Source organism: Xenopus tropicalis, chromosome 9 (genome assembly GCF_000004195.4).
Source record: "Xenopus tropicalis strain Nigerian chromosome 9, UCB_Xtro_10.0, whole genome shotgun sequence".
Taxonomy (NCBI): Eukaryota; Metazoa; Chordata; class Amphibia; order Anura; family Pipidae; genus Xenopus; species Xenopus tropicalis.
Genome location: NC_030685.2, coordinates 42,062,613 through 42,079,717, shown reverse-complemented (window position 1 = coordinate 42,079,717; position 17,105 = coordinate 42,062,613).

Below are 17,105 nucleotides of genomic sequence, written 5' to 3'. Positions count from 1 at the left end.
TTTAAAATCTCCTCCAACCCTCTAGCCATCTTTTCCCCCAAAGCAGCTGCCCCATCATCATTGAGGTGCAGCCCATCCCTGGCAAAGAGCCTGTAGCCGATTGAGAAATCAGCCCAGTTCTGGAGAAACCCAAAGCCCTCCTCCCTGCACCAATCTCTCAGCCACGCATTAATCTCCCTAAGCTCCCGCTGCCTTCTTAACATTGCTCGTGGCACAGGTAATATCTCTGAGAAAATTACCTTGGAAGTCCTCGCCCTCATTTTCTCGCCTAGCTTTTTAAAATCATTTTTGAGGAAAAAAAAATAAGTCCCTGTGTGTGCGGTACTCTTTCTATACATTTTTATTTTTGACCTACACCTAGGGGCTGATTTACTAACCCACGAATCCGACCCGAATTGGAAAAGTTCCGACTTGAAAACGAACATTTTGCGACTTTTTCGTATGTTTTGCGATTTTTTCGGATTCTTTACGAATTTTTCATTACCAATACGATTTTTGCGTAAAAACGCGAGTTTTTCGTATCCATTACGAAAGTTGCATAAAAAGTTGCGCATTTTTCGTAGCGTTAAAACTTACGCGAAAAGTTGCGCATTTTTCGTAGCGTTAAAACTTAACGCTACGAAAAATGCGCAACTTTTTACGCAACTTTCGGAATGGATACGAAAACTCGCGTTTTTACGCAAAAATCGTATTGGTAACGAAAAATTCGTAAAGAATCTGAAAAAATCGCAAAACATACGAAAAAATCGCAAAATACCAATCATTACGAAAAAAACGCAATCGGACTCCATTCGACCCGTTCGTGGGTAAGTAAATCAGCCCCCTAGAGTTGTTGCTTTTGTTAAGGGTGCACTCCTTTTTGTCTATCTGTATCTATATGTATCTATATATATATATATATATATAATCCAGTTATTGGCACTCACCACTCCATATAATCACAGGCCGGGTGCAAACCATTCATCATATTCTCTCCACAGAAGGCACTTACGGCATACAGGCTATAAGAAAAGTTCTTTATTGGATGCCCAAATCTACCCATTTCGATCCACTGAGCATCGACGTCAGGATAGTGAAGTTCTCCGTAGATTGGAACAGCTAAGACGTCGGAATATAGCATGGTCTTTACATTCATCTGCCCTAGCTGAATATGCGAAGGCTCAGAGGATACCACGTGGGTTAAGGATTATGTTACAACCTGCACTGTTTAAAGATGATCATGACTTTGTATCAAAGTGGCGCTGTATTTTAAATCGCTGCAGCTTGGATCTGATAGCGTTAACTATGCAGCAGTTACAACATAAAACGAAGGAAGAATATAGAATGGTATCTGGGACTGATACAGGTACTACGCTTCAAGAACTGGAACAGAGGCTTGATAAACTGCAACAGGAGATTCTTCAGATGAAACTGCGGAAGTTTAGAAGGGATACTTACGATTATGAGAGGGATGAAGTGTACACTTGGAAAGAGAGCAGACGGGCTTTCCGTAGACAGCGCTCCTCCTCTGCAACTGTGTCAGAGAAGTCTATGGCGTGCTCGGAGCCAGAACAAGTCTCACCCGCCTCTTCACAAAGCTCCGCGGGGTCTTTTTTAGGACCAGGACAACGCAGAAGAAACGTAAAACAAGGAGAGGTCGCGGGAGAAAATCCAAAGATAGTAACGGGCAAGCGCCGGGGGGTACATCGGTACCGCAGGTAACAACAATAGCAAACCTTTCCTCATATGAACTCTCGATAAATTAACTCTCGGTACTTGAGAAAGGCCTTAATTATGTTCCCACATGTATCGCTGAACCCTTTTCGTTTACTATTGATATGTTTAAATTTATCCGTTCATTGAAATTACGCGCTTACTTTTCTGTGAAAGATAGTGTGTCAAAGTCTGATAATTTTACAGTTGCTTTAAAGAACAAGTTAGGTAAAAAGAGTGCCAAACAAAAACAGAGCGGTGAAGTTAGTTTAGTGCACAAAAAATAAGATAAAGGTGTCTAAATCCTTCAAAATACTATCGAGAAAGTATTAATCATACCCAGTGGAAAGATAAGGTCCGGGTGTAAAAACCCCGGACCTAACACAAATGTTGATAGTCAAACAAGGTCTATACACTCAGGATAGCAGTCAAAGCACACTCACCCGGATCCCAGGGTGGCTCGGGTGCCAGAAGCCCCGAACCCGTAGCCAGGGGAGTTATTCCAACAATAAACGAAAAAAGGCTTCCAAGCACTCCAAACCTTCCAAATTAAAACAGCATCTTTATTAGTCCATTAAAATGTGAACGCCTAACGCATTTCGTGCGCACTTAATCATAGGCTAGACACACACGTTAAAGAGAGGGTTTAAATAGCTTACAAACAGTGATCAGTGATAATTGGTAAATGAATGACATCAGTGTAAAACATCAAAGAGATGAACGAACCAACAAGTCCATCCATCAAGTTAACAATACTCGGGAAACAATCTCAATGGAAACTTAATAAAGATGACAATTCCTATAGTCGGTATAATTAAATCAATCGTTCATAAAGCATATAAAGTCATAAATATAGTAAGATACATTGTGATTAGATTAAAATTTAAAAAGTCATATCAAAAGTTCATAAAACAATGTAATCTAACTACCCAAGTCAATAATAGTTAAGAGAAACTTTATAATAATTCATAGTGCAAAACAACATGAATCACAACAATATAGCGTTCAAAAATTCATTAATGTAAATGAATGAACTAAAACGGAATGATGGTTAGACCGGGCAATTACATTACCACGAAGGTGGCAACTCGCTCACTCAGTCATCCTAAAGTTACTGAATGCAACTCGCTCACTCAGTCATCCTAAAGTTACTGAATTAATGCAATTCATTGTCGCAATCGAAGTGTAGAAAAAGAAAGAGAAAGAGGGGGAAGGGGACAAGCTGTCACGGCATCAGGCCAATCATTGCGCCGGACATCGCAGTGAACCATCGCCACACAGGTCATTACCATATAACTAGAGCAGTCCGACTCGACAAACCATCAAAATCATAGCTCACCTAATCTATCACGGTGACACAGCATGAAGGCACCCGATCAAGCGGTCTCACATGCAAGCCGTCAAACAGTGTAAAGTATATCCTATCAATCTCCTTCTCCTCAAATCAAGGAAGGCAAATATCTCTATAACACAAGATGGTATAGAAAAAAGCTCCATCAAATAAAAAATAATTGTGAGTGAGCAAATAACTAATGGAATCTAAAATAAAGTGTTTGGTGACAGTGTCATAAGTACTGTAATTATCCAAGTGGTAAGAGATAGCCCGTAAGCCCTTATCGTGAGGGATACATGAATAAAGTGAAGCGACATCAATAGTGCCCCAAGAAAAGGAATCCTGCCAATGAAGATCCTTTACTAACTGTAATATTTGTTTGGTGTCCAGAACAAACAAAATTAAGCGCTTAACCAAGGGCTGTAAATAGACATCAATGAGCTCAGACAGTCTCTCACTGAGAGATGCTATACCAGAGACAATAGGACGTCCTAATGGTGGGCGTTCCACTTTATGGACCTTAGGCAAATGATGAAAAAGAGGTATCTTAGGAGAAATAGGTATTAAAAAATCTCTCATATGCTCTGTAAATAGACCACTTCTATACGCATCATTCACTAAAGTCTCCAAAATCCTAGTAAACTTAAGTGTAGGGTCACTCTTCAAAGGTTGATAAGTGGAATTATCCATAAGCTGCCGCATAGCCTCATCCTTGTAAACCTTACTATCAAGCACCACCACCATGCCACCCTTGTCCGCATTCTTTATCACTAAGGAGGTATCCCCCTGTAATTGTTTCAAGGCCAATTTCTCAGCACTTGTCAAGTTAGAGCTAGTAAAACGTGTCATGGTTTCCGATTTTAAAGCTAGCAGTCTTCCTTCAACCAATTCCTGGAATCTATCAATTGCAGCCCCCCTACAATGCATGGGATAGAATTCTGATTTCATACGTATTTTATCCCTCAAAGTGTTATGATCTATACCAACACGGTGAAGAGTGCCAGATTCACTCTGTAAGGAGTGCATATCCTGAATACAGCACTCCTCCTTAAAGAGAAAAGCATCAGTAGCATTAGGTATAACCTGGTCAATGCCAGTATCACTAATAATATCATTCCTTAAGGGCGATTGAGATGGTTGCTCAGAACCACCACACTCAGGGGCACTCAAAAAATATTTCTTTAAAGTCAATTTGCGGACAAACTTATTTATGTCTATCATTGGAGGGTGAAAATGACAAACCCTTTGCAAGTAACAATAATTGTATATGAGTCAGTTCTTTACATGAACGTAAGCCCTCACGATAAGGGCTTACGGGCTATCTCTTACCACTTGGATAATTACAGTACTTATGACACTGTCACCAAACACTTTATTTTAGATTCCATTAGTTATTTGCTCACTCACAATTATTTTTTATTTGATGGCGCTTTTTACCTCCAGAGATGTGGGACGTTGATGGGTGCCAAATTTGCACCCACCTACGCCAACCTGTACATGGGTTGGTGGGAGGAGTCCCACATCTATGGGGGTAGTTCTACTCACTTGCACAATATAATTTTTTACAAGCGCTATGTGGATGATCTCCTGTTTATATGGCAGGGGTCACAACCTGATTTTCTGAGCTTTGTGGAGGATTTGAATTCCAATGACCTTAATTTGAGATTTACCAGTGAATTCAATAGGACGACTATATCATTCTTGGACTTACGTCTTATGGCCAACGGTTCCTCTGTGGAAACTATAACCTTTAGGAAAGCCTGTGCAGGGAATTCCTGCCATCCAAGTCATATGTTTAGGGGCATTCCCTTGGGGCAATTCTATCGATTGCGTAGGAATTGCAGCTCGGATGGTGCTTTCATTGAGCAGTCTTTTGCCTTACGGGATAGGTTTTTGAATCGTGGTTATAATTTGAAACCACTATCCCAGGCCTTTAATAAGGCTCTACATACTGATAGATCTTCCTTGTTAACTAGTCATAAGAAATCTTCTGATAGTGGATCTAAGAATGTGCCTATTTTCACAACAGCCTTTAGCAACCAATTCCACAAGATCAGACAGATAATAAATGAATTGATTCCGGTTTTGTATAATGACCCTGATTTAGCCTCCATTTTACATGATGGTTATAAGGTGGTGGCTCGAAAGGCTCCCACCTTGGGCAATGCCCTATCTCCAACTTTATGGAGATCACATCCCCCAAATAAGCCCACATGGCTAACTGTAAAAGGCACTTATCGTTGTGGTGCCAATAGATGTGTGACCTGCACTTATATTAAACAATCAGTTAGTTTTTGCAGTACTGTGACTGGCAAATCATATGACATGTATTTTTATGTTAATTGTAATACTAAATATGTTGTTTACTTGTTAACCTGCTCTAAATGTGGAATTCAGTATGTGGGCTGCACGACACGCTCCTTAAAGAGTAGGATGCGAGAACATGTCAGAAACATAATTGCAAGAGATGGCAACAGTCCCATAGCTAGACACTTTACACATTGTAACAACTCTAATGTAACATTTTTACAGATACAAGCTATAGAGAGAATCACCCTTGATGAGAGGCGTGGTGATATCTATGCACGTCTCCTACGCTGTGAAGTTAAATGGATTTTTATTCTCGGCACACGGAGCCCTAAGGGTCTTAACTCGGTTTTTGATGTGAGTTGTTACACATGAGACATTTGAGTAAGATTCCCCTTTTGATTGATTGTGAGTTATAGCGATGGTGCTATACCATCTTGTGTTATAGAGATATTTGCCTTCCTTGCTTTGAGGAGAAGGAGATTGATAGGATATACTTTACACTGTTTGACGGCTTGCATGTGAGACCGCTTGATCGGGTGCCTTCATGCTGTGTCACCGTGATAGATTAGGTGAGCTATGATTTTGATGGTTTGTCGAGTCGGACTGCTCTAGTTATATGGTAATGACCTGTGTGGCGATGGTTCACTGCGATGTCCGGCGCAATGATTGGCCTGATGCCGTGACAGCTTGTCCCCTTCCCCCTCTTTCTCTTTCTTTTTCTACACTTCGATTGCGACAATGAATTGCATTAATTCAGTAACTTTAGGATGACTGAGTGAGCGAGTTGCATTCAGTAACTTTAGGATGACTGAGTGAGCGAGTTGCCACCTTCGTGGTAATGTAATTGCCCGGTCTAACCATCATTCCGTTTTAGTTCATTCATTTACATTAATGAATTTTTGAACGCTATATTGTTGTGATTCATGTTGTTTTGCACTATGAATTATTATAAAGTTTCTCTTAACTATTATTGACTTGGGTATTTAGATTACATTGTTTTATGAACTTTTGATATGACTTTTTAAATTTTAATCTAATCACAATGTATCTTACTATATTTATGACTTTATATGCTTTATGAACGATTGATTTAATTATACCGACTATAGGAATTGTCATCTTTATTAAGTTTCCATTGAGATTGTTTCCCGAGTATTGTTAACTTGATGGATGGACTTGTTGGTTCGTTCATCTCTTTGATGTTTTACACTGATGTCATTCATTTACCAATTATCACTGATCACTGTTTGTAAGCTATTTAAACCCTCTCTTTAACGTGTGTGTCTAGCCTATGATTAAGTGCGCACGCGCACGAAACGCGTTAGGCGTTCACATTTTAATGGACTAATAAAGATGCTGTTTTAATTTGGAAGGTTTGGAGTGCTTGGAAGCCTTTTTTCGTTTATTTTAGGTAAAAAGAGTACTTTTGTTCCCCCTGGCACCTTTACCGCTATTGACACTTTTGAGGCGGTAGTTATGTTAGAAGCTAATAAAATTGCTCAGAATAGGGATATGTATTCTTTTAGAAGTGGTTCTAATCTTTCTCATGTCGAAAGACAAGCTTTGAAATCTTTACGGCAAAATACGACTATTACTATTACAAAGGCTGATAAAGGGGGAGGCACCGTAGTTTTAAATAAATGTGACTATGAAGCAGAAGCTTTTCGCCAGTTGGAGAATGAGTCACTTTATTGTAAACTAGATAGTGATCCAACATTAAAATTTAAAAATGAACTAAACATTTTCCTTAACTCTGCAGTGATGGAAGGGGTAATTACTGATGAAATATACCAATTAACATTTTTACAATATCCTAAGGTACCTAACATTTATTTTTTACCGAAAATTCATAAGAGCCTGGTTAATCCACCAGGCAGGCCAATTGTCTCTAATGTAGGATCTTTATGGCAACCACTGGCCATTTTAATTGATATGTACCTACAGGAGATATTGCCTTCTTTAAAACCCTCCCTTAAAGACACCACAGATTTTTTGAATAGGCTGAACGATGTCACTATACCATCTGGTGAGTTTTTCCTCTGCTCATTGGATGTGAAAGATCTTTTCACATCCATTCCGCATGAGGAAGGGATTGAGTGCATATGCCAATATTTAACTGAGGCAAATCTACATTCCTATAAAGTGAATTTTATTTGCGATTTACTGGAAATGGTACTGTCCCATAACTATTTCAAGTTTAATGATAAATATTTTTTACAACTGCAGGGATGTGCCATGGGTGCCAACATGGCACCAGCATATGCTAATATTTTCATGGACAATTTTGAAAAGGTCCACATATTCTCCAATATGCTTTATCAACCGTTCATTCACGGTTATATGCGCTATGTGGATGACACTTTTTTTCTTTGGACTGGCACTTTTGATTTGCTGAATGAATTTTTGTTGTTTTTGAATAATACCCATCCTACTATAAAATTCACTTTGGAGGTAGATCCTATTGAGATGCACTTTTTGGATGTCATGGTAAAAGTCGCTGATTCTAACTTTGTTACCTCGGTTTATAGGAAACCAACGGACAAGAATAATTTGTTAAGGTCATCTAGTTTTCATCCACAAGGGTTGTTTAGGGGGCTCCCTAAAAGCCAATTAATGCGCATTAAGCGTATTGCATCGACTCCTGAATTGTTTGAGGAGGAAGCATTACAAACTGTTCAGAAATTTATGGAGAAAGGGTATTGCCAATCTGAACTAATGGAGGTTAAAAAGGAAGTAGAGGTAGTCCCAAGAAAAGATGCATTAAGAATAAAAAATAAAGTAACAGAAAAAGCCAAGCGAATTCCCTTTATTACCTCGTACGATATTAATGCTAAGGCACGTAGAAATATTGTTTTAAAACACTGGAGCATACTGGCAACTGATCCTAAATATGGAAATTTGTTTAAGATGCCACCAGTGTTTTCTTACAGGAGAGGGAGAAATATTGGTGAGTCAATTAAGCAAAAATTAGGCCCCAGTCAATCTTGTGAAGCGATTACAACAAAAGGCACCTATCCGTGTAGGAATTGTAGCCATTGTAATGGCATTATTCTGGGTACCTTTGTTACACACCCACAGAATGGCACTAGACACGAGGTAGGTGGCTTCTTTACTTGTGATAGTAGAGATGTCATATACTGTGTGAAGTGCCCGTGTGGGTTAGCGTATGTTGGGCAGACCACTAGACCTATTAAGGTAAGGCTTAATGAGCATAAATCTACTATACGGAATTACCGCCCACAATCCCCTTAGAAAATTAAGAAAAATGAAAAGAGTAAGGAGGTTGATAAAAAAAGAGAGACTTTACTTGCCAAACACTTTTTTACGTGTGGACATCAGGTGGCACAAGTCAGATGGCAGATTTTAGAAAAATAATTACTAAACAAGGACAAGAAAAAAAGAAGGTACTGTCACAAAGGGAGTGTTACTGGATATGGCTTTTGCAATCCCGCCATCCAAAAGGGTTAAATGATGAGTTTAACATGTCCTGTTTTTTATAAATCTAAAGTGTTAGTTTATATACATGTTTTTATTACAGATAAATAACTTCCTTGAATTTACATCAGGGGTAGATATACTCTTTCTACTTCATGTTAGGGTAAGAGAACTTGTTATTTGACCTATACCATTTGAATCATATATCTTGTAACTAATTTTTAATTGTAACTTAATCAGTTACTTTTTAACCCTTTAAGTGCCAGCCGAATTCGTCATTTCGGTTCCCCCCAGTGCCAGACGTTTTTTAAGCATTTTGTACTCATTCACTTTAACAATGTTTTTTGGTAGGAAAACCTCCACGAAACTAGGGAAATTATATATCGTTTTTTTCATCACTAATTGGGCTTCGACATACATACCAAATTTTATAACTTTTCTGGAGATATGATGTATATATATGATGTATATTCTCTTTCTACATGGAAAATTGTGGCCGCAGTCCCTTGCAGAAGTAAGCGCTTTGGTCAGAAATCAAGGAAAAACCAGATAAAAAACCTAGATTTCTCCCCAAAATCTCCATGGCAACTACCAAAAACTTACTAACCATCAATCTGCAAGTTCCCCTGAATAAAACGATACCCCATATGTATGGGTGCACATAAAGACGTGGCCACCAAATGCCCCAAAACAGGGGCAATGCATAAGGGCAATTTCAGTTGAAATTTTGGAGGCTGCGCTCTATGTGCACTATCTGCAGTTTTTCAGTGATAACCCCCCCTACCTGTGAGATGACCCCCACAATCTATATATTTACGAAAAGTGCACACCTTCAGCTATTCAGAGACACCATTCTTCTCTTTCTACATGGAAAATTGTGGCCGCAGTCCCTTGCAGAAGTCAGCGCTTTGGTCAGAAATCAAGGAAAAACCAGATACAACCCTAGATTTTGGTCAGAAATCAAGGAAAAACCAGATAAAAACCTAGATTTCTCCCCAAAATCTCCATGGCAACTACCAAAAACTTACTAAACCTCAATCTGCAAGTTCCCCTGAATAAAACGATACCCCATATGTATGGGTGCACATAAAGACTTGGCCACCAAATGCCCCAAAACAGGGGCAATGCATAAGGGCAATTTCAGTTGAAATTTTGGGGGCTGCGCTCTATGTGCACTACCTGCAGTTTTTCAGTGTTAACCCCCCCTACCTGTGAGATAACCCCCACAATCTATATATTTCCGAAAAGTGCACACCTTCAGCTATTCAGAGACACCCCTCTTCTCTTTCTACATGGACAATTGTGGCCGCAGTCCCTTGCAGAAGTCAGCGCTTTGGTCAGAAATCAAGGAAAAACCAGATAAAAACCTAGATTTCTCCCCAAAATCTCCATGGCAACTACCAAAAACTTACTAACCATCAATCTGCAAGTTCCCCTGAATAAAACAATACCCCATATGTATGGGTGCACATAAAGACGTGGCCACCAAATTCCCCAAAACAGGGGCAATGCATAAGGGCAATTTCAGTTGAAATTTTGGAGGCTGCGCTCTATGTGCACTACCTGCAGTTTTTCAGTGATAACCCCCCCTACCTGTGAGATAACCCCCACAATCTATATATTTACGAAAAGTGCTCACCTTCAGCTATTCAGAGACACCATTCTTCTCTTTCTACATGGAAAATTGTGGCCGCAGTCCCTTGCAGAAGTCAGCGCTTTGGTCAGAAATCAAGGAAAAACCAGATACAACCCTAGATTTTGGTCAGAAATCAAGGAAAAACCAGATAAAAACCTAGATTTCTCCCCAAAATCTCCATGGCAACTACCAAAAACTTACTAAACCTCAATCTGCAAGTTCCCCTGAATAAAACGATACCCCATATGTATGGGTACACATAAAGACGTGGCCACCAAATGCCCCCAAACAGGGGCAATGCATAAGGGGGGGCTGTGCTCTATGTGCTCTACCTGCAGTTATTTAGTCTAAACACCCCCATATCTGTGAAATAACCCCCGCAAACTATATATTTCTGAAAAGTGCACACCTTCAGCTATTCAGAGACGCCACTCTCCTCTTTCTACATGGAAAATTGTGGCCCCAGTCCCTTGCAGAAGTCAGCGCTTTGGTCAGAAATCAAGGAAAAACCAGATACAAACCTAGATTTCTCCCCAAAATCTCCATGGCAACTACCAAAAACTTACTAAACCTCAATCTGCAAGTTCCCCTGAATAAAACGATACCCCATATGTATGGGTACACATAAAGACGTGGCCACCAAATGCCCCAAAACAGGGGCAATGCATAAGGGCAATTTCAGTTGAAATTTTGGGGGCTGCGCTCTATGTGCACTACCTGCAGTTTTTCAGTGTTAACCCCCCTACCTGTGAGATAACCCCCACAATCTATATATTTACGAAAAGTGCACACCTTCAGCTATTCAGAGACACCATTCTTCTCTTTCTACATGGAAAATTGTGGCCGCAGTCCCTTGCAGAAGTCAGCGCTTTGGTCAGAAATCAAGGAAAAACCAGACACAACCCTAGATTTTGGTCAGAAATCAAGGAAAAACCAGATAAAAACCTAGATTTCTCCCCAAAATCTCCATGGCAACTACCAAAAACTTACTAAACCTCAATCTGCAAGTTCCCCTGAATAAAACGATACCCCATATGTATGGGTACACATAAAGACGTGGCCACCAAATGCCCCCAAACAGGGGCAATGCATAAGGGGGGGCTGTGCTCTATGTGCTCTACCTGCAGTTATTTAGTCTAAACACCCCCATATCTGTGAAATAACCCCCGCAAACTATATATTTCTGAAAAGTGCACACCTTCAGCTATTCAGAGACGCCACTCTCCTCTTTCTACATGGAAAATTGTGGCCCCAGTCCCTTGCAGAAGTCAGCGCTTTGGTCAGAAATCAAGGAAAAACCAGATACAAACCTAGATTTCTCCCCAAAATCTCCATGGCAACTACCAAAAACTTACTAAACCTCAATCTGCAAGTTCCCCTGAATAAAACGATACCCCATATGTATGGGTACACATAAAGACGTGGCCACCAAATGCCCCAAAACAGGGGCAATGCATAAGGGCAATTTCAGTTGAAATTTTGGGGGCTGCGCTCTATGTGCACTACCTGCAGTTTTTCAGTGTTAACCCCCCTACCTGTGAGATAACCCCCACAATCTATATATTTACGAAAAGTGCACACCTTCAGCTATTCAGAGACACCATTCTTCTCTTTCTACATGGAAAATTGTGGCCGCAGTCCCTTGCAGAAGTCAGCGCTTTGGTCAGAAATCAAGGAAAAACCAGACACAACCCTAGATTTTGGTCAGAAATCAAGGAAAAACCAGATAAAAACCTAGATTTCTCCCCAAAATCTCCATGGCAACTACCAAAAACTTACTAAACCTCAATCTGCAAGTTCCCCTGAATAAAACGATACCCCATATGTATGGGTACACATAAAGACGTGGCCACCAAATGCCCCCAAACAGGGGCAATGCATAAGGGGGGGCTGTGCTCTATGTGCTCTACCTGCAGTTATTTAGTCTAAACACCCCCATACCTGTGAAATAACCCCCGCAAACTATATATTTCTGAAAAGTGCACACCTTCAGCTATTCAGAGACGCCACTCTCCTCTTTCTACATGGAAAATTGTGGCCCCAGTCCCTTGCAGAAGTCAGCGCTTTGATCAGAAATCAAGGAAAAACCAGATACAAACCTAGATTTCTCCCCAAAATCTCCATGGCAACTACCAAAAACTTACTAAACCTCAATCTGCAAGTTCCCCTGAATAAAACGATACCCCATATGTATGGGTACACATAAAGACGTGGCCACCAAATGCCCCAAAACAGGGGCAATGCATAAGGGCAATTTCAGTTGAAATTTTGGGGGCTGCGCTCTATGTGCACTACCTGCAGTTTTTCAGTGTTAACCCCCCTACCTGTGAGATAACCCCCACAATCTATATATTTACGAAAAGTGCACACCTTCAGCTATTCAGAGACACCATTCTTCTCTTTCTACATGGAAAATTGTGGCCGCAGTCCCTTGCAGAAGTCAGCGCTTTGGTCAGAAATCAAGGAAAAACCAGACACAACCCTAGATTTTGGTCAGAAATCAAGGAAAAACCAGATAAAAACCTAGATTTCTCCCCAAAATCTCCATGGCAACTACCAAAAACTTACTAAACCTCAATCTGCAAGTTCCCCTGAATAAAACGATACCCCATATGTATGGGTACACATAAAGACGTGGCCACCAAATGCCCCCAAACAGGGGCAATGCATAAGGGGGGGCTGTGCTCTATGTGCTCTACCTGCAGTTATTTAGTCTAAACACCCCCATACCTGTGAAATAACCCCCACAAACTATATATTTCTGAAAAGTGCACACCTTCAGCTATTCAGAGACGCCACTCTCCTCTTTCTACATGGAAAATTGTGGCCGCAGTCCCTTGCAGAAGTCAGCGCTTTGGTCAGAAATCAAGGAAAAACCAGATACAAACCTAGATTTCTCCCCAAAATCTCCATGGCAACTACCAAAAACTTACTAAACCTCAATCTGCAAGTTCCCCTGAATAAAACGATACCCCATATGTATGGGTACACATAAAGACGTGGCCACCAAATGCCCCCAAACCGGGGCAATGCATAAGGGGGGGCTGTGCTCTATGTGCTCTACCTGCAGTTATTTAGTCTAAACACCCCCATACCTGTGAAATAACCCCCGCAAACTATATATTTCTGAAAAGTGCACACCTTCAGCTATTCAGAGACGCCACTCTCCTCTTTCTACATGAAAAATTGTGGCCCCAGTCCCTTGCAGAAGTCAGCGCTTTGGTCAGAAATCAAGGAAAAACCAGATAAAAAACCTAGATTTCTCCCCAAAATCTCCATGGCAACTACCAAAAACTTACTAAACCTCAATTTGCAAGTTCCCCTGAATAAAACGATACCCCATATGTATGGGTACACATAAAGACGTGGCCACCAAATGCCCCCAAACAGGGGCAATGCATAAGGGGGGGGCTGTGCTCTATGTGCTCTACCTGCAGTTTTTTAGTCTAAACACCCCCATACCTGTAAAATAACCCCCGCAAACTATATATTTCTGAAAAGTGCACACCTTCAGCTATTCAGAGACGCCACTCTCCTCTTTCTACATGGAAAATTGTGGCCGCAGTCCCTTGCAGAAGTCAGCGCTTTGGTCAGAAATCAAGGAAAAACCAGATACAACCCTAGATTTTGGTCAGAAATCAAGGAAAAACCAGATAAAAAAACCTAGATTTCTCCCCAAAATCTCCATGGCAACTACCAAAAACTTACTAACCATCAATCTGCAAGTTCCCCTGAATAAAACGATACCTATGTCTGGTTGCACATAAGTACATGGCCACCAAACCTGAAAATGCATAATATTGGGGCTGCACTCTATGCACCCCTTTTTTTTTTTGCCTGCACCCGAATGAATGGGATACGCTCGGGTGCAGGCACATGTAGCCGATATACGCATGAAAACGCGTGAGAATGCAAAGTCTCACGTTTTCATGCGTATATCGGCTACATGTGCCTGCACCCGAGCGTATCCCATTCATTCGGGTGCAGGCACAAGTAGCAGGCGTAGGGCTGAATTTTCGGCAAGCGTTTTTCTACTTGCTGAAAAAATCAGCCCTACGCCATGTGTGGCATCAGCCTAACCCTTGGCAATAGAAACTACCAGAACAATCTTAGCACCTCTGGACCTTTCTAGAACAACTGAAATCAAATGAAGTTAAAATGGAATAAAACCACTAAAAGCAATCAAAGAACAATAGTTGCAATGAAATCAGTAAGAGCCCTGGATCCACCAATGTCACTGCAAAAGCAACCTTTTTGGGGCACTAAACACACAAAGAACAATGCAAAGATAAAACACCATAAAATCAGTAAAATCCAATAAAACCACCTAAACCAACAGAAGAACAATAATTGCAATGAAATCGGTGGTCAGAGCCCTGGATCCACCAACGTCACTGCAAATTCAGCACCCAATAGCAATAAAAAAGTTACAGTGCAATAGAATAATTCAAAAACAGAAATCAATTATGAAAATGCCAAAAAAACACTAAAATGCAACCAAATAAATCAGATAATTATAGAGCAAGATCAGAAATAAAGTTTTAGTAAAAAAAAAGACTGCCAGAGAAAGCAAAGAAAGAAAGAAAAGAAAAGAAAGAAAAAAAAAAAAAAAAAGTGTAAGTGTGTGTGTAAGTGTCTGTGTGTGCTTGGGAAAGTTGTAAATAAGTGTGTATGTGTACAAAAGTGTAATAATGACAAAGATAGAAGAAAAAATGGAAAAAAAAAATTTTTTTTAGACAGTTGAGATAGAAATAAGCAAAATAAACAGTGGTAGAGAGTTGTAGTTCAGCTTACCCAAGGCAGGCAGGCGATCAGAGGCGATCAGGGGCGATAAATCCAGCAGGAAGGCAGCAGGGGAGCTCCATCCGGTCCAACGTGCGCAGCAGGAGTGAGGGAGCCGACAGTAGGCGGCGATATTTAAAGGGACAGCAGTGGACACGTCATCAACGCGTGCCCACTGCTGTCATTGGCTGGAGGACCCGATCGCCGGCGATGGGGGACCGGATCGGTGAGTATGTCTTCCTCTGCTCGTTGCCTAGGGGGATCTGAGGGGTTTACAAGCGCTGCTTTAAACCCGACAGTGCCATGGGACGTAGATTCTACGTCCCATGGCACTTTGGTCCTTTAGTGCCTTGGACGTAGAATCTACGTCCCATGGCACTTAAAGGGTTAATGTAACAATATTGTTACATTATTATTATTATTATTATGTTTTGTGTTTTAGTATCCTATGGGCTTCTCTTCTTGACACATTATTTCACTCAGCTAAGAATCTGGACTGTAAAATGGATTTATTATACACTTTTGATAATAGTTAACAACATGTACTTTTTATATTTTTATATATTTATTATGACACATTGCACTTTGTTGTATTTAATATTTATTGAGTCTGCTACTGCTGAAAAATTTCACTTAGTTTATTGTAAATTTTGTAAATTCAAACACACTGTAGTTTATATGCTGTAGTTAATTATTCAATTAAGTATGGTGATTATGCTAATGAATTGTAGATAAAATCACGGTAGCTTCACTGATCTGTATGCTTGAGAAAGGGGTCACTTTGCCCCGAAACGTTGCACTACCGCAATAAAGTTTGAACTTAAGGGCTTGTCCCTATTACAGCTCTGAGTGCCATTGCATTTTGTGGTTACTTTGGATTTTTGGAGGGTGCCGATCCCCCTAGCAGTGTGCACCAGGCGCATAATCTAAGTTGGAGAGCTAAGGGTGTGCGAGGAAGGTCTCTGGTTCCCCGTACAACATTAAATACACATACATATCACCCAATCGGTGTTCAGCATCAGTTATCAAATAAAATATAAATAGATATATTCAAAAATCACATATATCGTATAGTGCAAACAATTGTCATATATAAAAAGCATGGGGGGTCTCCCTTAATTACACCCAAATAAAAGCTAAAAAACTATTTCCATTCTCATTACCCAACAGATTAATGTAAATCACCTCTAACTGTGTATGTGTCCCAGGTCACACTTTTAGAGCAACTTGGTTATAGGTGTAATAAACAATTATTAGTAAAGCGATATATAGGAACCCCATGCCCCAGCATAAAATAATTCAATAGTGCTATAATATAAAAATCTTCAAACGTGTCAGGAATAAATCAGTGACTAATTCAAGTTATGTAATATATGCATGTAAATCAAAAGAGGTATCAAATGAGGATATCAGTTCATTAGGAACAATAAAAATCAAGGCTAGTAAGTCACAACTAATTTATGCCTAGGTATAATAAATTATTTCTCCATGTGAGTTTACAGGGGGGTATAATCGTAGAAAACATTTCAACCATGTAGGGCTATTAAATCAAGCCTCCAGACCTATTATTTCTCTGTATAAGTTCATAGGAAGCATGATAAGTCTCCAGATCCACTGTGGCTCCCTCTGCAGGAGCACCTTAGATCTGTCACCACCCCTCGATAGTGGGGGGACATGGTCAAAATATCTCTCATATCTCATTGCAAAATGTCTCGCCAATGGAGTATCAGATTTCCCAGTAACCAATGCCGTGCGTATCACAAATCTATGGTTATTTTTTTTTTGCAATAAACATGTAGGATGAATAATGACAAATTATTTAAATATAGGTTGTACAACAATAGTCACATTTGACAGTTTGTCCTTCAAAAAGATAAGAAATTAAGAAAATAGGATGCTTCCAGAGAAACAAAATAA